General features: G+C 39.0%; 1 long non-coding RNA gene across 2 annotated transcripts in view; it reads right to left on the bottom strand.

Moving 5' to 3' along the window:
• Positions 1 to 24,834, bottom strand: part of LOC132693818 (uncharacterized) — a 95,760-nt gene that overhangs the window by 63,224 nt on the left and 7,702 nt on the right. For both annotated transcript variants that reach the window (XR_013556536.2, XR_013556537.2), the window contains exon 2: positions 21,961 to 22,101. This is a non-coding gene — a long non-coding RNA (uncharacterized LOC132693818). The remainder of the gene's footprint in view (positions 1 to 21,960; positions 22,102 to 24,834) is intronic.

Genomic DNA, 24,834 nt, shown 5'->3' with positions numbered 1-24,834 from the left:
CAATGAGATATTGTCATTGGCAACAACATGGATAGATCTAGAGGGCATTAATTAGGCGAAGTGAAATAAGCTAGAGAAAGACAAACACCCTATGTTTTCACTTATATATGGAACCTAAAAAACAAAACAAATGAATAAACAAACCAACCAAAAAATGGACTCTTGAACACAGAGAAAAAACTAGTGGTCACCAGAGGGAAGGTTACGGGGGAGATGGGTGAAATAGATAAAGGAGATTAAAAGGTACAAACTTCCAGCTATCAAATAAAGAAGTCATGGACACGAAAAGTACAGCATAGGGTATACGTCATTAATATTGTAATAATGTTCTACAGTTGCACATGGTGACTACAATTACCCTGGGAGCACTGAGTATTATATGGAATTGTTGAATCAATATGTTGTACACCTGAAACTAATATTACTTCAATAAAAAAGAATAAGAAGAAAATTCCTACGTGTTCATCCACAGTACACTTGGCATGCATGATAATTATCATTAACTATTTACTGAGAACTTAATATACGTCAGTCATTCTTTAAAACAATTTATATGGGTTATCTCATGCTGTAATCAACTCTAGGAGATAGGCCTTAATGTAACCCCCATTTTATAGATGACAAAACTGAGGCATGGCAAGTTAATTTATGTGCCCAAAGTCATACAGCTGCCAAATCCTAAATCCTAAATCTTTAAATCCCCTAGCAGCCGGGTAGTCTGCTAGGAGCTAGCAGGGGCCTGGACTCTTAACTATTTTCCACTGCTTGGAAAAAAAAAAATTAACAATTTAAGCATTAGTCTCTGAATTGTATGTGTCCCTGTGCTTGGCTAATAGTAAGACACCTCTGTGGTATCCACTGTGCCTACACATATTCTGCCAGCAGAATGGGTTTCCCTAGCTGCTTAACAGAGCTTTCTATTGACACAGATATTTTCTGATTGGTGTGGCATTCAGCCTGAGACAGATTTCCCACTGGCACAGACAAGACAAAAACTAACATTTGGACAGTGTTTTAACATTTATAAATAGAAATATTTTTATTTGATCCTCACAGCAAATATGTGAAGTATTGAAAGCAGTCTCTTTTAAAGAGGAGTAATCTAGGGGTGCCTGGGTGGCTCAGTCAGTTAAGCAACCAATTCTTGATCTCAGGGTCATGAGTTCAAGCCCCGCATTGGGCAGGGCAGGAAGGAAGAAATCTAACACACCCAACTAAAGAGCTAGGGAGTGGAAACTACAATCCCAGTCATTTGGCCTTAAGTCTGATGATTTTCTCCATTGCACCATGCTGCCTTCAACTACACATGGTTGTCTATACTACTCCAACCTCTAGAATCTCCACTGGTCCGTTAAAACTTAAACAGTGTCTCCGTGCCATTGATCTTAGATTAGAGAGGAGTTGAGTATGATGCGACTCTGTGTAGGTCTTAACTGCCAAGGTTCAAATGTAAAGTTGGGGAAAGTTATATACCTGGGTCCATTAATTCAAAAGATAGTTGTTGACTGGATACAATGTGTTAGGTCTGTGCTGTCCAGGGCAGTAGCTCTTGGCCACATGTGATTTTTGAGCAGTTGATACGGGACTAATGTCAGTACTGAGGTACTGAATTTTTAATATTGTTTAATTTGCATTACTTAAAATTTTAATTTTAAAATGGAAATACTGTAAAATACTTTCTATTAAACACAGCTTTGTTTCAGTAAAAGAACACTTCACTTTAGCTTTTGTATTGCATAAGACAGTACTGTTGTATAGTAATGTATTTATTGGGTACATGGATTGTTTCCACTAATATATATAAACATATCACTGGTCTAGTTAAAGTTGATGGGTTGATTCAGCTTGAATGATTCTTTTTCTATACATGCAATATGGTAATGTGTTTCTTAGAATATTTTATGCTGACAGCTCCAGCCACTGTAAATTTCATTGATAATTAAATTGAAATCTTGCTATTATTTTAATTGTAATACAATTAGATTTTTCAATATAAAAAAACAGGTATGGACAAATTTAAAATTTTTAAAACAAAAGCAGACTACTGATGCAGAATTAAGTGGAAATGCAAAAGCTAACACTATGATCAGAATAGAAAAGAAAAGATTGGAAGAAAAGTTTACAATGAATGGCAATTGCAGTTTATTGCAGTAGAATAAAAAAAGATCTCTATTTAATTAATAAAAATAATAGATAATATTAGGAAAATTTACAGCAATATGATGAATTTGATGTTTCTTCTCAACAGTCAAAAAATAACTGACTAAATTAGTCACCTAATATCAGAATTAAGCATTAATCAAAAATTTTAAAAGATTTTTAACAGAATCTGAGCTTGTAATTCTGGCCATAAGACAAATTCTTACACATACATACACAGAACTGTTTTTTGATAGATAGTAAAATGAACTATTATTATACTTATGAAAATTTTTTTTAGAAAATTATGAGGAAAATACTAAAAATGATACTTCACAAAAAATGGAAGATCCTCAATTAAGCCAGCAAACAATTGCCTAAGGACTGTAAGATCATTCTAACGGTATCAAAATCATTTAATCCAAAATTTGTAAAATTTAAAGTATTGTTTTCATCTTTCAATGAGTTGGTAAATGTGAGATACCGCCTAATTAATACTTTGGGTACATGTTGTCTCAGATTTACAATAAATGTTGTTAATACAGAACTGAAAATACGGAACTTATGGCATAGATCATTTTAAATCTTTTGTATCTGTCAAAGAAGAATTTTACTTAGATGTAATAAAAGTTCTTATTATGATGGATGATGCTCTAGCTTTAAAGTGTTTTTTAATTTAAAACACTTTATTTTTTTAACTTTTAAGTTTTTAGAGACAGAGCAGGAGTGGGGTAGAGGGACAGGGAGGGAGAGAGAGAGAACCGTAAGCAGGCTCCATCCCATGATCCTGGGATTGTGACCTGAGCCAAAACCAAGAGTCAGACGCTCAACAGACTGAGCCATCCAGGTGTCCTGATACTTTATTTTTTTTCACTGTATGATATACATTAAAAACATACATAAAAAACATACAAAAAATGATATACATTTTTCACTGTATGATATACATTAAAAACATACATTAAAAAAATTAAGCTTCTAAAGCATACTCTATGAAAAGTGTTATTGTTTACAGTTGGTAAAATTCTTTAGTGCATGTATGTAAATGTTGTGAATCATTGCCAGTTTATACATCTGTTGAACAAAACAGAAGACAATGAAGTCAGTTATCTGGTGGGGGGGTTTGCCAATACTTATCAGTTGAGTTGTTTTGTAAAAATCGCCTCTATTGTTAACTCTAATTCAAGATTTTTTTGAAACAAAATTCAGTAAGTCAAAGACAAAAATGTCAGTCTGACTTAACTTTCCTAGCCAATATGACACTACAAAAGAACAGGCTAAATTTGAAGTTTAGTGAAAAGGAAAAGCTTATTTCTGACCCGGCATGACTAGTATGAGAATTTGCTGGAATTAAAAATTCCAATACACAGATCAATAATAATTTTATGTATTTTTCTAATGGGAGTCAATATGCAGAAGATTGTCATTGCAATTAACAAAATTATGTACATTGGCTATAAAAATGGCAAGAAAAATTTGAAGAATTTTTCTGTTACTGGTAAATTTAGAACTGCTTTTCAATTTATGCAATACCCTTTGAACCCACTGCTAACATTGAATTGACAGAAGAGTTGGTGAGTCTATTGTGGACATAGTTTTGAAATGGATATGCTTCAGCTTGAAAGTCTAATTGTTCTAAAAGTGATAAGCCAGTTTTGTCAATGTGGACTTGAATATTAAAGGAAGATGATATTTTTGTATTTATTTCAGTTTTTAGAAAACTTTTAAGTATGTTTGGAACAGTTTGAGCATGTGGTTATACTTTGAGAATAAATTTTGTAAAATCTAAACATAGACCAAGTATTTCTGATGGAAATTTAGTTTCTGCGTTGACATGGCTGTAAGCACAAAATACTCGCCAGATTTTGAAGACTTAATGTGATAAAAAGATTCTGAAACATCTCGTTGATTATTTTCTACATCAATTATGTGTTGAAATGGTAATGTTTTGAATATATTGGGTAAAGTAAAACACATTATGAAAATGAATCTCATCTGTTTCTTTTTACTTTTTAATGCGGCTACTAGTAAATTTTAAATTACATATATGGCTTGCATCATATTTCTATTGGACAGTGCTGAATTAGGCAAAGAGGATATAGAGGTGAATACGATCTAGTTCCTTGCCTCAAAAAGAAAATGAAGCACAAAGATATCTCATGGTAAAACAGTATGGAAGTCAAGTGATAGGATCCAAAAGATGTGGAAGAAGTAACAGGGATTACTTAGGAATCTAACAGAAATCTAACTTAGATTGAGGAAAACAAGGAAGACTTCTTAGAGGTAGTGATAGCTGGATATGACCACACCAGGTCTAGCTGGTCCCTAACCAGAGGATTAGGGATTATATAAGTGAGAAAAAATTAAAATTGTTTCCCAATGTAGTAGTTATTATTAGCAAAAGCCTGAAGGGGTAAAACAGTATACTCATGTGGGGAATGAAAAGCAATATGGCTTATAAGGGTGTAAAATGTGAAAAGGGTGTGGCCAGAGATCGGGCTAGAGAGGTCAGCTGGATCATAACGGGCCTAATAGAGCATGCTTGGATTGGGACTTATTTTGTAGGTGATGGTACACTCAGCCAGTAAACTATGTAGACTCTAGTCCCAGGAGGTTTTTCTTTCCTAATCTGTTTCAATGGGGACATGGGAACGCTGATCATTTTTACTGGTTTGCCGAACAGAGTTAGTTGCAGGGACATTTCCTGAGAGATAAACTCTTACGGGGCAGCTGGTTTCATGTCACTAGAATATAACATATTTCAAACTCAAACAGCTGATGTATTTCAGAGCCTGAAGCCTCAAATTTCAGCATTTACTTATTCCACTGATCACTGTCTGATATATTATATATTTGCTTGTGGCTCAGATTTCCCCAATGGAATGGAAATGTCATGAAGCAGAGACTGTCTTGTTCATGACTATATCCCTAGCACCTATAACAGAGCCTTTCATATACTAGGTATTCAGTAAATATTTTTGAATATGTAGTGCATTAGATAAGATAGTGGCACCTACTGGCAACATGTAGTATTGCAACCTAGCTCTATTGCCGTATGTAGATACTTGTGTAAGACACTAAAGAAGCCAAATTCCACCAATATGGTGTCATTATTTCTGAACGATGATGACTTTACTGGCTCAAAAAATTAATTTCAGCAAGTAGAAAGTCAAAGGAGGAAAATGCATATCTAGAAAAATGAGGCAGCCTAGTGTTGTGGAAGAAAAAAAACTTTAGACTCTGACAGATTTCAACTCTCAGCTCAGGCTTTTACTTGCTGTGTGACACTGTGAAAAGAAACTCACATCTCTGTGCTCAGTTTCTTCATCCTGAAAACTGGGTGATAAAACCAATAGCGTTTTGACATTGGAAATAACATAGAGTGTGTTCTTTAAAGGATAGCTAATATTAGCTTTAATAGAAGGCTGTAAGAGGTAAGAAAATGGAATGAATGGTTTGCTTATCCTCCTTCACGTTAGTCTAGGAGGATCCTTCCACTCATTCTCATGCATGTGGTTTTTCAGAGAAGGTAGTTTCTTTGCTCATCACATTATAGGTCATTTCCTGGCCTCATATGGTAAGTGAATAAGGAGACAAACAGATTGCTCAGGCTGCTGAGACCAGAAACCTCTCTCAGGAGGTTTTTCAGGCACTAGAAATCAATATCTATTGTCAAGCAGCTTCAAAGCTGATTATCTTGAAATGAATGGTCATGCTTCCTTTTCAGGTCACCATCCTCCTCTTGTTTAAAGGATTGGCTGTAATACATTAGGTTCCTAATTAAGAAAGATGATGCTTGACAAATGAGCTTTTTGAGCAGAATACTAAACCACTGGAAAACTCTTGGAGCAGGTCTTCTGGCATTCACACAGAGAGAACATATGTGGATAGAGTTGGTGCTGCCTTAATTGGTAGTGGTGTAGGGATTATATTTCACTGCTCTGCTGGGAGTAATAAAGACTGACGTTATAATCAGTGTGGCTGTAAAGAAATAGAAACAGAATCTGAGCTGCTCTTCTATTCAACTAGAGCGAGCTGAAAAGGAAATGGATACTGCCTCCGCTGGTTGAAAATACAGACCCTTCACCTAATAATAAAAATACCCTTGGCAGAATGAAACTGGACCCTACATCTAATAATAGTATCTCTGTTGTGAAGCCAACCTCAATTCAAATTCTTTGTCTGTCCTTTACTACCTGGCTAGCCTAAAGCCTATTGCTTAGCCTACCTGATACCTGGCTTCATCATTTATCAAATAAGATTTTGAAAAATATGATAAATAATTTATCACAACTGGCAAAGCTTCTGGCACAGAGAAAGCTTGCAAACAATGTCAGTTTCTTTCTCCCTTCTCTTTCCCTATGTGCTATTCAAAACATCTTTACATCTTCCACAAGTTTCCAAACTGTGGTCTAGATGGACAGGAGAGTTGGGGACTGTGAAACTCCTGATACTATATGTAAAATGTTCTGAGTGTTGTCTTTTCTGGTGAGCATGTCTGTGGTTTTCAGCAGATTACCAAAGGGGTTTTTAACCCAAAAACAAGGTTTAAAACTCACTGGTCCATATATTTCTTTTATGGTCTCATTCCTGCCTCCCTCTGCACCTTCATTACCTGCCATTTTCCTCCTCATTCATTATACTCAAACTACTCAAACCCGCTCTCTGTTCTTTACACATGCCATACTCATTCCTGCCTCAGAGCCTTTTGCTTATTATTCTCTCTGCTCCCTAGATGTGCACATGATAAACTCAGCTCAAATATTACTTCTTGAGATGGTCCTTCCCTGATCTCCCACTCTAAAGAGAACCTCTCCCACCCTGTGCCTTTCTATCATATATATAATCAGTCTATGCAGGATATAGACTGCTGCATAGACTGGGTGGCTTAAACAACAGCCATTTATTTCTCACAGTTCTGGAGCTGGGTAAGTCCAAGATCAAGGTGCTGGCTGATTCAGTTTCTGGTGAGAACCCATGGTTTGCTGATGGCTGCCTTCTCACTGTGTCCTCACATGATGAAGAAAGAGTGATCCCTCTTTTCCTCTTGTTATAAAGCTACTAATTCCATCATGAAGGATTCATCCTCATGACCTCATCAAACCTAATTATTTCCCAAAGGCCCCATCTGCAAATATTATCACATTGTGGGTTAAGGCTTCAATATATGAGTTTTAGGGGGACAAAATCCAGACCATACAATATCATTGTGTTTTATTTATCTCAGAGCATTTATCCTTGCCTTGTTCATTGATCCATTCCCTTACTTATTTTATTTTTACCCAATGTTTCATACGGTATAGAGGAATGTACCCTCCACAAGCATAGGAACTTAGTCTTATTCACTACTGATTCACATCAATTAGAGCAATAATTGGCATGTCAATTGGCATGACAATAGGCATGTCAATTACTGCAAGAATGGATGGATGGATGCTTGGATAGATGCCTGGATGGATGACTTCTGAGTGTACCCTTGTGAGATATGGAAGAAAGCATTTTTCTCCCCATTTTTGCAGATGAAGAAACAAATTTAGACAGATTCAGTGCCTTGGGAAAGGTCTATGCACAGTTATTAAGAGCAGTCTCTGGAGCTGACCACTAGAGTTGAAATCCCAGCTTTACCACTTAAAAACTAGGTAATTTGAGGCAACTTACTTAAGCTCTCTGTTTTTCAGTTTTCTCATTTATGAAATGCTGATAAAAATACTATATTATGGTAACCCTAGAACTGTTCATCAACATTCTGGTTCTCTTCTTTCAGACACATGGTAAGATATCTCTTCCATACCCAGTTGAAGTTAGGTATGGCCACGAATTGTGAATTGAGTAACTGTGTCGTTTCCATATGAGAGTTGTTTTTTTTTTTTTAATTTTTTTTAACGTTTATTTATTTTTGAGACAGAGAGAGACAGAGCATGAACAGGGGAGGGGCAGAGAGAGAGGGAGACACAGAATCGGAAGCAGGCTCCAGGCTCTGAGCCATCAGCCCAGAGCCCGACGCGGGGCTCGAACTCATTGACTGCGAGATCGTGACCTGAGCTGAAGTCGGACGCTTAACCGACTGAGCCACCCAGGCACCCCAATATGAGAGTTTTTAAGAGCCAATGCGTAATCTGTCCTTTTCTTCTCCTTGACATGAAATGTGAAACATTCCAGATGGAGATTTCTCTATTAGCATGAATCCTGGGGTAAACATAGTGTGGAACAAAATTCCCATGGACCTACAACGAACATACATGAGTTAGAAACAAACCACTGAGATTTGTTTGTTATCACAGCATAACTAGTTTACCCTGACCAATATATATACCAAATCACTAAGCTCTTCTGAGGATTAAATGAGTTGATGATGGGCACCTGGGTGGCTCAGTCTGTTGAGCATCTAGACTTTGGTTCAGGTCATGATCTCACAGTTTGTGAGTTCAAGCTCCACATCGGGCTCCATGCTGACAGCTTAGAACCTGGAGCCTGCTTTGGATTGTGCTTCCCTCTCTCTGCCCCTCTCAGCTCATTCTCTCTCTCTCTCTCTCTCTCTCTCTCTCTCTCTCTCTCTCTCTCTGAAACATAAAATTAAAAAAAAGATGTCTTTGGGGTGCCTGGGTGGCTCACTCAGTTGAGCGTCCGACTTCAGCCCAAGTCATGATCCTGTGCTTCGTGGGTTCAAGCCCTGCGTCGGGCTCTGTGCTAAAGGATCAGAGCCTGAAGCCTGCTTCAGATTCTGTATCTCCCTCTCTTTCTGACCCTCCCTTACTCTATCTGTCTCCCAAAAATAAATAAACATTAAAAAAATTTTTTTTACATAAAAAAAACCTTCAAAAAATGAGTTGATGAAAGTATCGTGTGTAGAACGCTGTCTGGCACATGGTAAGCACGACATAAGTGCTTATAATTATTACTACTTAGTTAAGATTAAACCTAGGACTGGAACTCAGGTTTTCTGAGTAGGATTATGACAAGATTTTCACCTACGAAAATGTTACTCTACGATCTACAAAAGAACATTTGAGAAGGAGAAGAGATAAGCAGAAGTCTTATCCCTACCTGCCAGCTGCCTCTGGTCCTAAGAAACCTAGTACTAGGAGGATGGCTTCTCCTGAAGACAAGTTCCTGAGCATTGGCCAGAGCGGGTCACTCTGGCCAATGATTTCAGTTTGGGGAGAAGGGCAGTGACTCGTTTTGATGGATTTTTCCTCCAGCAGAGCATCCATCCTTTCCTCTCCTTCTTTCCTTGTGGCCCAGAGTGAAACTGTGCCTTGAATGGAAATTTCCAAGAAGCACTAATTGCCTGGGATATCCTCAGCAGAACAGACAGTTCAAGGTTTGAAAGGAGAGGAAGGCCACTTCTTGCCAATTTGTTTTGTGAGGAAACTTGGTTTGGTAACAGTTGATGCCTCTGGAAACCTGGGACAGGCTTGAAAGGAGATGACAGTGTGTGGTCCAGTCTAGTTGGTATGATCTTTCATATAACAAGGAGGAACAGGCACCAAAAATAATAAAGGTTGTGGGTAATAAGAGTGATAACTAACTACTATGGTGTGCTTTTTAAATAAATATGCCAGGCCCTTCTCTGAGTGATTTGTGGACCTTAACCCATTTAATCCCACTGCACTATCAGGGAGTTACAAGTTTTGTCATCCTTCTTGTATAGATGAGAAACTGAGGCACAGAAAAGCTAAGGAGTTTGCCACCAGTCACGAGGTAGAGCCAGGATTCAAATCCAAGCAGTTGGGCTCCAGGGTCCGTGCTTCCAATCACTATGAGTTACTCTCACCTGTCTCATACTTCCATGCCTTTGCATGTGCTGTTTCTTGTGAATTTTTAAAACTTACATCCGGGACCATCTCACTGTGGAGCTGGCTCTGAGTTCTAATCCCATCCTCCCATTTGAGGGAGGTTTTCTTTCTTTACTTTCTCTTCTGTGAACTCTATGCCTTGATTACAATAAATTTCACATTAAGCCATGAGTGCCTTAGAGACTACATCTTAATAATCTTAGCATCTTTGGTATCTGGCACATTACCTGGCACAAAATAAAAGCTAATTTATTGTTAATGAGTTGATGTGCAAGGATTTGAAAACCATAAGCACATAGAAAACAGTAGAACATACCAATGGAGAGTATAGACTCTGGAGTCAGACCACTTAGCCTCAAATACCAGCCATCAATTTTCATAACTCACAGGTATGACCATGGGAATGTTTGTGGGTTTTTTTGTGTGTGTGCCTCAGTTTGTGTGTCTATACAATGGGAACAATAACCGTATGAACCTTAATGGGTCACTGCATGGATTAAATGAAATGATGTAGCAAAGAACTTAACCTGGATCCTGGAACGTAATAAGTTAATGAGTGTATGCTTAATAAATGTTAGCTCCTTCTGCCTGAGCATCCTGGTACATGTCACAGTGAAGGTGCATTATAGCCATGCCTATCACTGACTAAAAAGAAAATAGCTCAGATGAACAAGGCTAAATGATGACAACTTGGCAGACTAAGGGGTATAAACCAATCTATCTGTAAAGCCGCTATACTCTAGTAATTTAGTACATGCCCAACAGCAATCAGCACATGCTTAACATTTTCCATTCAGATGGATGGAGGTTGAGCAGTCAAAAATGGGGAAAAAAGAAATAACCCTGAGAAAATTGATTACACCATTACCAGTTATCTTCCAGGACCATAATAATGTAGCTTTCATTATTTCTTTTATATGCCAGTCTCCTACTGCAAATTGAAAATAGTACATGCAATTCAGATATCTCTGAAAAAGAACCTCGTTTTGAAAAGAAATGGAAACAAAACAATGGTGTAAAAGCACATCCATCCTCATTGGACGTGAACTACAATTTATCATACTCAGCATGCAAGCAGAATTTCAGGTGAAGAATATTCAGTATTCAAGTTTACAATATTGACCCAATAAACTAAAAATGGGTCATTGAAATTATTTTAATAGCTGGACTAGAGGTGAAGACAGCCAAAAAGCACAACATGTGCTAATCTCTGTGTCAAGATTAGTGATAAGATATACACAGCATATGTTTAGGATCGACATGCTAATTGTGTTCATTGGAAAAGGAATGGAAAAAATACCCCTTCCCTTCCTATCTCCTCAAGGAAAAAAGACAGAAATGTTGGAAATTCATGATGTTTTCTGTGAGGTTAGTAGTATGGCTCAATACTGAAGGAAGATTTTTAGCTTAAAAAAATCTTTGAGCCTGCGAACTCTCTTTGAGCCATTACCTTCTCATCTACAGAAAATGCTGCTTCCAGACACAGACTGCCCTCCATATGACCAACTTGGGATATCAAAAATATTGAGAAGCAGTAAAGTGTTGTGTTTAAGGGTTCAGATTTTGGGTCTAGATAGCCTAGGTTCAAATCTTAGTTTTAAAATTTCTATGGGGCCATGGGAAAGTTACTTAGGTTCCTCACTTTATAATGGACATAATAATAGCGCTTAGATCATGGTACTGTCGTAAGGAATTAGTCAATTAAAATGTTTCTTGCATAATAATCTCACAATAAATTTTAATTATTATGTGTCTAGAATATATTATTCATAAATATCCTCGACAAAAGGAATGAAAAGAAGTATAATAACAATAATAACGCATAGCACTTTCAAATAAACAAACATTTTTAAAAAATTTACGAAAAATAAAGGAGAGCCTGGGTGGCTCAGTCGGTTAAGCATCCGACTTCGGCTCAGGTCATGATCTCATGGTTCCTGAGTTCGAGCCCCACGTTGGGCTCTGTGCTGACAGCTCAGAGCCTGGAGTCTGTTTCAGATTCTGTATCTCCCTCTCTCTGCCCCTCCCCTGCTTGTACTCTGTCTCTCTGTCTCTGTCTCTCTCTCTCTCAAACATAAATAAACATTAAAAAATTAAAAAAATAATAATGCAGAGCACTTTCAATGTTACAGGTTCAGTTTTGAACAGCTTTTGTGTATTAACTCTTTTTTTTTTTTAATTTGAGAAAGACAGAGAAAGCATGCAAGCAGAGAAGAAGGGCAGAGGGAGAGAGAGAAAATTTTAAGCAGGCTCCATGCTAAACATGGAGCCTGACACAGGGCTTGATCCCACTACTCTGGGATCATGACCTTAGCCGAAATCAAGAGTTGGATGCTCAACCGGCTGAGCAACCCAGGCACCCCTGTATATTAACTCTTTTGTCCTCCTAATAGCCTTTGAGATAGTATTACCAGGTAGTGATGAAGCAACTTGTCCAGGGTCACACAGCTAGTGAGTAGCATACCAGGATGTGAACTCTGAGAGTCTGAATTTAGAGCTCCCATTACTTTCCTCACTTCTATCAAGGATTTTTATTTTTTTATTTTTACTTTTTAATATGAAATTTATTGTCAAACTGGTTTCCATACAACACCCAGTCCTCATCCCAACAGGTGCCCTCCTCAATGCCCATCACCCACTTTCCCCTCCCTTCCACCCCCCACCAACCCTCAGTCTATTCTCAGTTCCCATGAGTCTCTTATGGTTTGCCTTCTTCCCTCTCTGTAACTTTTTTCCCTCTTCCCCTCCCCCATAGTCTTCTGTTAAGTTTCTCAGGATGCACATAAGAGTGAAAACATATGGTATCTGTCTTTCTCTGTATGACTTATTTCACTTAGCATAACACTCTCCAGTTCCATCCACGTTGCTACCAAAGGCCATATTTCATTCTTTCTCATTGCCAAGTAGTATTCCATTGTGTATATAAACCACAACTTCTTTATCCATTCATCAGTTGATGGACACTTAGGCTCTTTCCATCATTTGGCTATTGTTGAAAGTGCTGCTATAAACATTGGCGTACAAGGGCCCCTATGCATCAGCACTCCTGTATCCCTTGGGTAAATTCCTAGCAGTGCTATTGCTGGGTCATAGGGTAGACCTAGTTTTAATTTTTTGAGGAACCTCCACACTGATTTCCAGAGCGGCTGCACCAGTTTGCATTCCCACCAACAGTGCAAGAGGGTTCCCGTTTCTCCACATCCTCTCCAGCATCTATAGTCTCCTGATTTGTTCATTTTGGCCACCCTGATCAGCATGAGGTGATATCTCAGTGTGGTTTTGATTTGTATTTCTCTGATGAGGAGTGACGTTGAGCATCTTTTCATGTGCCTGTTGGCCAACTGGATGTCTTCTTTAGAGAAGTGTCTATTCATGTCTTCTGCCCATTTCTTCACTGGATTATTTCTTTTTCGGGTGTGGAGTTTGGTGAGTTCTTTATAGATTTTGGATACTAGCCCTTTGTCTGATATGTCACTTGCAAATATCTTTTCCCATTCTGTCGGCTGCCTTTTAGTTTTGTGATTGTTTCCTTTGCAGTGCAGAAGCTTTTTATCTTCATGAGGTCCCAATAGTTCATTTTTGCTTTTACTTCCCTTGTCTTTGGAGATGTCTCAATTAAGGAATTGCTGTAGCTGAGGACAGAGAGGTTTTTTCCTGCTTTCTCCTCTAGGGCTTTGATGGTTTCCTGTCTCACATTCAGGTCCTTCATCCATTTTGAGTTTACTTTTGTGAATGGTGTAAGAAAGTGGTCTAGTTTCATTCTTCTGCATGTTGCTGTCCAGCTCTCCCAGCACCATTTGTAGAGACTACCTTTTTTCCATTGAATATTCTTTCCTGCTTTGTCAAAGATTAGTTGGCCATACTTTTGTGGGTCCAATTCTGGAGTCTCTATTCTATTCCATTGGTCTATGTGTCTGTTTTTGTGCCAATACCATGCTGTCTTGATGATTACAGCTTTGTAGTAGAGGCTTAAGTCTGGGATTGTGATGCCTCCAGCTTTGGTCTTCTTCAATATTACTTTGGCTCTTTGGGGTCTTGTGTGGTTCCATACAAATTTTAGAATTGCTTGTTCTAGTTTCGAGAAGAATGCTGGTGCAATTTTGATTGGGATTGCATTGAATGTGTAGATTGCTTTGGGTAGGATCGACATTTTAACAATATTTATTCTTCCAATCCATGAGCACGGAATGTTTTTCCATTTCTTTGCATCTTCTTCAAATTCCTTCATAAGCTTTCTATAGTTTTCAGCATACAGATCTTTTACATCTTTGGTTAGGTGTATTCCTAGGTGTTTTATGATTCTTGGTGCAATTGTGAATGGGATCAGTTTCTTTATTTGTCTTTCTGTTGCTTCGTTATTAGTGTATAAGAATGCAACTGATTTCTGTATATTAATTTTGTATCCTGTGACTTTGCTGAATTCATGTATCAGTTCCAGCAGACTTTTGGTGGAGTCTCTTGGGTTTTCCATGTATAGTATCATGTCATCTGCAAAAAGTGAAAGCTTGACTTCATCTTTGCCAATTTTGATGCCTTTGATTTCCTTTTGTTGTCTGTGATGCTAGAACTTCCAACACTACATTAAACAACAGCGGTGAGAGTGGACATCCCTGTCGTGTTCCTGATCTCAGGGGGAAAGCTCTCAGTTTTTCCCCATTGAGGATGATATTAGCTGTGGGCTTTTCATAAATGGCTTTTATGATGTTTAAGTATGTTCCTTCTATCCCGACTTTCTCGAGGGTTTTTATTAAGAAAGGATGCTGAATTTTGTCAAATGCTTTTTCTGCATTGATTGACAGGATCATATGGGTCTTATCTTCTCTTTTATTAATGTGATGTATCACACTGGTTGATTTGCGAACATTGAACCAGCCCTACAGCCCAGGAATGAACCCCACTTGATCATGGTGAATAATTCTTTTTATATGCTGTTGAATTCCATTTGCGAGTATATTGTTGAGAATTTTTGCATCCATATTCATCAGGGATATTGGCCTGTAGTTCTCTTTTTTTGCTGGGTCTCTGTCTGGTTTGGGAATCAAAGTAATGCTGGCTTCATAGAATGAGTCTGGAAGTTTTCCTTCCCTTTCTATTTTTTGGAACAGCTTGAGAAGGATAGGTATTATCTCTGCTTTAAATGTCTGGTAGAATTCCCCAGGGAAGCCATCTGGTCCTGGACTCTTACTTGTTGGGAGATTTTTGATGACTGATTCAATTTCTTCTCTGGTTATGGGTCTGTTCAAATTTTCTATTTCTTCCTGTGTAAGTTTTGGAAGTGTGTGGGTGCTTAGCAATTTATCCATTTCTTCCAGGTTGTCCAGTTTGTTGGCATATAATGTTTCATAGTATTCCCTGATAATTGCTTGTATTTCTGAGGGATTGGTTGTAATAATTCCATTTTAATTCATGATTTTATCTATTTGGGTCCTCTTTCCTTTTTTTTTTTTTTTTTTTTTTTTTTTTGGAGAAGCCTGGCTAGAGGTTTATCAATTTTGTCTATTTTTTCAAAAAACCAACTCTTGGTTTCATTGATCTGCTCTACAGTGTTTTTTAGATTCTATATTGTTTATTTCTGCTCTGATCTTTATTATTTCTCTTCTTCTGCTGGGTTTATGGTATCTTTGCTGTTCTGCTTCTATTTCCTTTAGGAGTGCTATTAGATTATGTATTTGGGATTTTTCTTGTTTCTTGAGATAGGCCTGGATTGCAATGTATTTTCCTCTCAGGACTGCCTTCGCTGCATCCCAAAGCATTTAGATTGTTGTATTTTCATTTTCATTTGTTCCATATATTTTTATTTTATTTTTTTTTAATTTTTTTAACTTTTATTTATTTTTTTTAGAGAGAGAGACAGAGCATGAATGGGGGAGGGTCAGAGAGAGGGAGACACAGAATCCGAAACAGGCTCCAGGCTCTGAGCTGTCAGCACAGAGCCCGACGTGGGGCTCGAACTCACAGACCGCGAGATCATGACCTGAGCTGAAGTCGGACGCTCAACCAACTGAGCCACCCAGGCGCCCCTGTTTCCATATATTTTTAAATTTCTTCTCTAATTGCCTGGTTGACCCATTCATTCTTTGGTAAGGTGTTCTTTAACCTCCATGCTTTTGGAGGTTTTCCAGACTTTTTCCTGTGGTTGATTTCAAGTTTCATAGCACTGTGGTCTGAAAGTGTGCATGGTACGATCTCAATTCTTTGATACTTATGAAGGGCTGTTTTGTGACCCAGTATGTAATCTATCTTGGAGAATGTTCCATGTGCACTTGAGAAGAAAGTATATTCTGTTGCTTTGGGATGCAGAGTTCTAAATATATCTGTCAAGTCCATCTGATCCAATGTGTCATTCAGGGCCCTTGTTTCTTTATTGATCCTGTGTCTAGACGATCAATCCATTGCTGTCAGTGGGGTATTAATGTCCCCTAAAATTACCACATTCTTATCAATAAGGTTGCTTAAGTTTGTGATTAATTGTTTTATATATTTGGGAGTAGAGCTCCCATTTTTGAGCATTAACTCTATCTTCACTTCTTTTGAGCACTATGCCTGAATTTATTCACTATTCACTCAAAATATATTCACTGAGAATCTACTCTGGGCTAAGTACCAACCCACTCTGAGATATATTACTAAAAAATAGAGACACAGAGTCTTTCCCTCACAAATATTTAATATACTTAATATATATTTGTTTCTTTTAGGTTTGTACATGTTCATTTTGTTCATATGGATAATACTATTTCCAGGTCTATAAGTCTTTATGAAGTCTAAACATTTGGTTTTATTTCTTTTACCTTTCCCCTACCAGCTGAAAATATACACATTTGGAACCCTAATGTCTTGAACAATTCAGCACCAGGGACAGCAGACAAAACCTATTAGAATTAGGAACATCCTTCCTCTCAGAATTCATAAAGATTTGATATTTCAGAACACACACACACACACACACACACACACAAATTAAATATCCAGAAAGATCTTAGGAAGAATCCTAGAAATTACCAAATACAAGTCCCTGGAACAGAGAGGGAAATTTGCATCCACGAGGCCACACATCTGAAGCCAAGAACTAAGTTCCTAGAACTAATCTAGTTATAATTCATCTCAAGTGTATTGGTATCACCAAGCAGAAAAATTGTGTATATATTCAGTGACATGCGTATGGCATGCAGTGACAATTCCTTAAACAGGAATCAAGAAAGAAGTCAGGTACTCTGGTTTTAGCTCCAGAAGAATCCTTATTTAGTCAGTTAGGAAGATTCATTTCCTAATATTGTTATTTACTATCTCCTATCCCCTATATCCTTCCTAATATATTTGAATTTGAAAGCATGGGTGGAAACAAGTTTCAAGGTTCATTAGAGGAGAAACAGATCCAAGTTACTACCGACCCTGATTCAGACACTGCATTTCTTTGACATCATTGAGTACATTAGAATTCTTTCCGGCCTATCAGTGTTTATTAGATTTGATGCTACCTAATTCTGACGTCCCAGAGGAAGGTGACTCACTCCCAGTAAGCATGTTATCAGTCTCTAAGGACATGTCTAATCTGGATGACATCATCTTGTCTGGAAGATACATTTTAGGTAGATAGTTCTCAGAGCTCATGAAAGGAAAACTTTCCATTTGCGTGCTTCACTAATCCCATTCCATTAAAGCAGCTATGAGAGGCTGAAAGGGAAAAGAATGTGCCTCTGTGAAGGAATACAGAGTTATAGATTTAATCACTGAAGACTACATTTATTATAATAGTCAGTGCAAAGGTCTTCAAGGAGTCTCTATTGATATAAATAAGGATCACCCTAAATCTTTCTCCTCCAAGATGCTTCCAACAATTATTCAAGTACTAGCTATGTAATCATGGAAAGTTACTCAAGTCCTCTGAGTCTCGGTCACCTCTTTTGTATAATGAGGACTGTCTGACTTGTGATTCCTCACTGGGGCACTGTGAGGAATAATGAGATAATTTGCCACCACATGGTATAAAACAGTGGCAGGCAGAAGCAGAGGAAATGGGGCATAGGTGACTTACTCCCCTAAGGGGGCTGAAATACATTTTTTTTATAGAAAAAGCATGAAGGAAATCTCCATAAACACTGGCATAAAGATTTTCCTTGTCACTGCCAATGAATTTCTTCAACCGCCCAAATGTTAAAAAGTCATGAGATCTGAAGTCAGAATTGGCCTCAAACCTTGTATCTAGCATAGATTAGCTACTATTCCTCCCCTCTTTCCCAACTTTTGCTTCCTCAGGCTACAAAAACATAATTATTGTGCTAGAATATATAGCTAGCTGAGCCAGCTATGCCGGTAGAGCATACAACTCTTGATCTCGGGGTTGTGAGTTCAAGCCTCATGTTGGGTGTAGAGATTATTTAAAAATAAAATCTTTTAAAAAAATTAAAGCAAAAAGAATCAATCTAGTTACCTGGATTAAAAGATGGATAATAATTCAGGGTCTAGCAGTGGTTTGGCTTAAATTCTGACTCTACCAGTCACAAGCTGAGCGACTTTGGGCAAGTATCTAAATCTCTCTGATCCTGGATTTACACATCAGTAAAATGTGGATAGTATCAACAACCATCTTATGAGGATGTTATGACATTGAAAATTTTAATAGGTATAAAGCATTGAGAACAGTATCTGACACATAATAGGGGCTCAATAAATGTCACAAGATAGAGAACATGCCAACCAGACATAAAGTAGCTAGGCCCTTCGAGTAGGTACCCCCTTTACTAACTTCCCAGACAGAAGACTAAAGACAGGATTTTTTTTTCTCTTCTGTAGATCTGCTTATTATGAAACCATATCTTATTTTTCATTTACATATTTTTCTTAAGGCCATTTTGTGCAGTTGATAACTGTGATCATCAGTATGGGGGGAGATCTCATCAGAGATATTTTATTCTACATCACAAGGATGTGTGAAGGAGTGAATTCTATGGAAGGAAAGGAAAGGTGGGAGGCGGTGGGAGTGAAGGAGCAAGAGACCCAGGCATTAAAGAAAAGTGAGGAAGAAGGCTTGAAACAAAGCTTTGTCCTCTCCTCCTAACATTTACAAATGCTAACCTCAACCTTGGTTGATTCAGCCAGCTCACCATGCCTTCCTGTTGACATGAGTTCACAGCATAGAAACATAATAGGAATAGCTTGAATGAGCTTGTTTATGATGAGAAGGGGAGAGAGACACAGTAAGGAAGCGTCTAGTTAGGAGAGACAGGAGGTCCAAACGTCCTCAAGCTCTGTGGGACAATTATAGGAATACCATAGGAATATCATTACAGTGGCTGTCTATGGGACTATGATCTGTATGTAGTACAGATGATACCCCCAAACACACACGTGAAAGACACAAGATTTATCAGCATGTCTAGGTTCCCAGCCTCCATATGCTCTACATCACCCCCATTCAAACCCTTTTGTTTTTTTTTTCACTCTTCAGCAATTAGTTGAGTTTTGGCCTACTATTCCTGTTATTAGGGTTTTATGACACAAGTTCAGAAGAATTGAAAGAATGTGAATGGAGAGACAGGTCTAGAGATCCAAAAGGAAGGAAAAGAGAAAAAAAAACTATAAAAGCCATAGGGGCTGGGTGTTAGGGTCTGAGGCATTTCATGAGGATGGATTCTGGAGCACCCATGGGGGTGAGACAGAATGGAGAGGAGGATTGAAGGGGATCTTAGAGAGTTGCTCTAGGTTGTAAAATGGACTCCTTTTATTGGTCCTCAAGAGGGCCAAGTATCATTTAAAATTCCTTTAAAATTACTTCTGATTGCTAGATTGGACTTTCAAAAATATGACTTTATTTAGAGATTAACCCACGGTCCAGTAATCAGGGTTATTTACGGGCAAACTTCAGTCTAGAACTTCACTCCCACTCACTAAAGACGTGGGTTGGGACACGCAAGCCCCTTTATTCCATTAAAGGCAAACCACTTTGCTCTTCTAAAGAAAGACTTGTTGGTGGGGGCACCAGAGTGGCTCAGTCAGTTGAGTGTCCGACTTCGGTTCAGGTCATGATCTCATGGTTCATGGGTTTGAGCCCCATGTCAGGCTCTGTGCTGACAGCTCAGAGCCTGGAGCCTGCCTCAGATTCTATGTCTCCCTCTCTCTCTGCCCCTCCCCTGCTTGCACTCTGTCTCTCTCCCTCTCAAAAATAAATATACATTCAAAATTTTGAAAAAAAAATTGTTGGTGAAGGCAAGTGAGAAAATATCAGCAAGTTTTATTTAAACTTTGGGAATAACGTTTAAAGGGAATAAAACAAATCCTCAGTCTTTTCTTGAGCAGAAGGAGGAGGCATTTCGCTACCACCTTTAACTCCTAAGGGGAAGAAAAGCCAGTCAATAGATGACCTGTTTAAATTGGATGAGAGTTGACACGATGCTTACATCATCAGGGAAATTAACAACTCGAAGAATAGGAAACGCATATCCCTTGAGACAGTTGCAAGAAAAATTGCTCAGAAATGTCTGTGCTGGGGACTCATGGGGAGTGCAGCTGGAACAGAAGCCAGACCTGGGGTTTCCTAGACCAGTGTGTGACAGCCAGGATGGTGAACAGCCTTCCCTGGCACAAGCAGGGCCCAAAAGAATGAAAAAGGATCTGGGGTTACAAATTGTGGTCTGGGATGGTGGACTTAGAGCTGGGCAGAGAGAATCAGAGCTGACTTCCTGAGAGGAGAAGGCTGTGCCTGGCTAGGAAGCAGTCCATCACCTAGCAAACCTTAGCCCCGCACCTGCTAGTCAGATTACATATCAGAATCTCTAGGGACTATCTTTAGAAATGCACATTCCTGCACCTTACCTGTGGAGACCCTGATTAAGAAGATCTCAGATGAGGCCTGGGCATGATTTTTCATTTTCACATAATTCTGGTGAAACTTACTCATATGCCAAAATTTCAGAACTGCCAGTTAAGGCAATCACAACTATTCCCTTTCTAACCAGACCATTAAAGCAATGATTCCACCTGTCACAAACTAGTCAATCAGGGACTTTTTTTTTTTTTTTGTTTTCATTTCCATTGTAAACTCTTTTCAGGACAAAATGAAGAAAAGTCTCATAATCTCTCCTAAAAGACCATGCAATCTTCTCTTCCTCCTCCCTTCTTCTTCCTCCTCCTCCTTCTGCTGCCTCCCATCCTCCTCCTCCTTCTTTTTAATTTCACACCAAAAACAAAATAGAGCTATAATGTGTACACAACATACATCAAAACATAAATAGGTTTTGCCACATAGCTGTCTTCAAGCAGCTTTTGAGAGACAATCATGTAGACTCAGGAATGCATGAGGGAGTCATGAGTGTTTCAGAAAGAGTACTGAGAGGCGGAAACAAGAAGCAAACATCTCACTCAGTGTTTAGAGATGGTTCCCATTAGGATTTGGGCTATAAAGGACCCATAGTACTCCAAGCTCAATTCAGAGGATTCTAGCAGGATCAGGAAAGGCATGGTGGTGGCTCAGGGGCAATGAGACCAGGGGCTTTGAGGACCCAAGTGGCAAGAGTCAGGAACAGCCAGTGTCCGAAGGTTGGGGCCTTGATGTCAGCTGGCTAATCAAAGACACATCATCTGTGATTGACAGCATAGTGCTTCCCAAATACCAGCCCCTGGACATCAGAAGTAGCCAAGGAACTAGCTTAAAATACAGATTCCCAGGCCTCACCCCATTATGATCCTTGCCACTTCCTGTCTTATTTATGGTAATCATCTGCTCAGTCCATAAACATGTATAAAGTGCCTACTACATGCTCACTAGTCTGCTAACTGCATGACAACAGGAAATGCATCTGATTTGCTCAGCCTCCGTGGCTAGTACAGTGCCTAACTAAAAACAACATCCGTTTATTCAAAAAAATGCATGGAAGTGCTTACTATCTGCCAAGCTGAGCTAGGCACTGGGCCACAATGATTAATAAGTATGCTCGCTATACCAGGTCCAGTGGGGGAGACAGCCCAGCGGTCAATAAGTCACATCAACTTGACAAGTGTTTTAACAATACACATAGATATTTCTTACCTTCTGAATCTACCCCACACAGGAGCCAAGGAGATTATCCTAAAACACAAATTCAGCCATGATACTGCTTGAAGAAAGTCAATAGTTCTCCTACGATTCCTCTTCCCAAAGAAGGTCTGTAGACTCCATGTAGACAGATGTCTAGAAAGGAAGTTTTCATGGTCAAATAACTGTGGAAGACTCTGGGATAAATTAAGTTAAATGAATCAAGTTTATTTTTTTAAGTTTATTTATTTATTTTGAGAGGGAGAGAGAGAGCACGCATAAGTGGGGAGGGGCAGAGAGAGAGGGAATCCCAAGCAGGCTCCACACTGACAGCACGGAGCCCAATGCAGGGCTTGAACCCACGAACCATGAGATCATGACCTGAGCCTAAACCAAGAGTCTGACGCTCAGCTGACTAAGCCACCCTGGCATCCCTGAATCAAATTTTTTTAATAAAGGATTATGATACTAATGAGTCTTCTAAATCTCTAAAAGAGGGGATAAGTAAAAAAAAAGGGGGGGAAGTAATATTCAGCACATTATCATTCTTAGTTGACTGTGGCCCTTTTTGGGCACATCTTAAATAACTGGTGCTTAGAGAACAGACTTTGGGAAATTCTGGCTGGCCACATCATGCCCAACATTCGCATTATGTGTCATAGGGTTCCCCATGACCTCCTGCACAAGCCTCTGCTTCCTGCTCTGGTTCTTCCATTTTACTAAAACCAAACTCCCTCTTACTTCTAAGACTTTATGCATGTTGCCTGCCCCCCAACACACACACACACACACACACACACACACACACACACACACACACACACATTCTTCAAGCCCTGGAACATCCTTCAGGGCACACAGAATTTGCCTGAAGACAATACATGTCCTTGAAGAGTCAGCTCAGACATCAGTTCCACCAGAAGTTTCTGCTGTTCAGCTGCTTCTTCTGTATGTCCTCAGAGTCCTCTCTCATGATTCCCACACAGCACTCAGTGTGCTATGTGATCATGGTCCTGCTAGACCATGAGTTTCTGAAGGGAAGGAGTCTTTATAAGGTTTTGTTTCTCTCCTACACCAGAATTTCTCAACCTTGGCACACTGGACATTGGAGCTGGGTAATTCTTTGTTGTGAGAGGCTGTCCTGGACACTGTAGGATGTTTAGTGGCATCCTTTGCCTCTATCCATTAGATGCCAGTAGCCTCGCTGTCACCTTACCCTCTTCCCCCAAGTCACAGGAATCAAAGATGTCTCCAGACATTGTCCGATATTTCCTGGAAGAACAAAACCATCCCTAGCTGAGAACGACTGTTCTATATCTAGTGCAGTGCCTGGCACTCATGAAACAAATATTTACTGAACATGTACCCCTTGTCAGGCCTTTTCCAGACACAGGTAATAATACAACTGTGAATAAAACACTTGCCCCACCTTTAAGCTGCAGGAGTCGAGAAGTAAACGGACATGATTACAAGTGTAATAATAAACATAGTTCTATGATGGCTGAGAAAGACTTGTCTATTTTGTTCATTTTTATACCTCCCAGCTCCTAGGACAGTACCTAGTACATCCTGAGAGCTCAAATAAATATTTGTTGATGAATCCTATTAGCTAAAATTTACAGAGCACTTATTATGTGCCAGAAACTGTTCTAAACATTTTATGTATATTAAATTATTTTAGCTCCATAATGAGCCTATGAGGGTCTATTACTATACTCATTTATAGATAAGCAAACTAAAGCATAGACATTTTAAATCACTTGGCAATGATCATGTAATGAGTGCAAGGGAGGGTCAAGGCTTGAACTCTGGCAAGGTGCCTGGTTCCAGAGTCCAAGCTCAAGTGCCCCACATGTTTTTACCAAGGATGACCAATACTGATGGCAACTTCCTTTGGACAGGCTTAACAACAACACAATCAAGTTATTTCTTTTATCTCATCCTTAGCACCATTTTATTTGAGAAAACTTGAAGCACAGAAAGGTTAAGTAACCTGAATTCTCCCATAAATGGTAAGTGCTTGAGCTGACTTTTATGCTCTGACTGTGGGACCTGTGCCCTTAACCACTATGCTATACTGCCCTAAATATGGAAGCATAATAAGCATAACTGTTAGATGACTGAGGAATGGTCTACATGCCTTCTGCATCCCCCACACCACTACACAGAGAGCCTAATATATAGATGGTGCCCCATTAATGATTTTTAAATGAGGACAGTAAAGTATAAGGGATGGAATACTTTGTTAGGGATCAGATCTGACTTGTCCTGATTCTGCCTTGGAGTTGCTGTGCGACATTGAAGACTTGACTCCTACACAACCAGGCCCCCACTTAGCTACCTAAAATGGGAGGTTTCAAATTTCCGGAGTTCCCTTCAGCTCTGATGCTGATTCCAGCAGCCATAGTCCTGAGTGAACCCAGAGAGCCCTCTTTCCATCACCGAGGCCAACCAGGTAAAACTCCTCCCCTGACCGTCCTGATTGGTTTGCTCACCTCCTGATGCAGGTGCTGTTTTGGTTGCCTGGTAACATGATGATGGAGATTGCCAGTTCCCAGAGGAGAAATGAATGAATGATTAGAGATATTCACACCAGGAGCAGTGGCCACAGCCAGAGAAGCACATTGTAGATTTCATAACTCCACCTGTCTGGAATGTGCTTTTCATATAATGCTGATACAGCAGTCTCATGGGGAATCTGGAGGTGGCAAAAATCCTTATGCATGGTCCTATCTGCCCATAAGGACGTGACCCTATCACATAAATCATAAGCACAGAAGTGTATTTTAGTATCACTAATAAAAGATCTCCCTCTGCTCTCTTCCATGTAAAAAACTACTGTTTCCTGTGCTCCACCTGCCTTTAAATGTACATCTAGGTTCTGGATTA

This window comes from Panthera onca, chromosome B4 (genome assembly GCF_046562875.1).
Source record: "Panthera onca isolate mPanOnc1 chromosome B4, mPanOnc1 haplotype 2, whole genome shotgun sequence".
Taxonomy (NCBI): Eukaryota; Metazoa; Chordata; class Mammalia; order Carnivora; family Felidae; genus Panthera; species Panthera onca.
The sequence above is the reverse complement of the archived record's forward strand: the minus strand, read 5'-3'. Positions and strand labels throughout refer to the sequence as shown.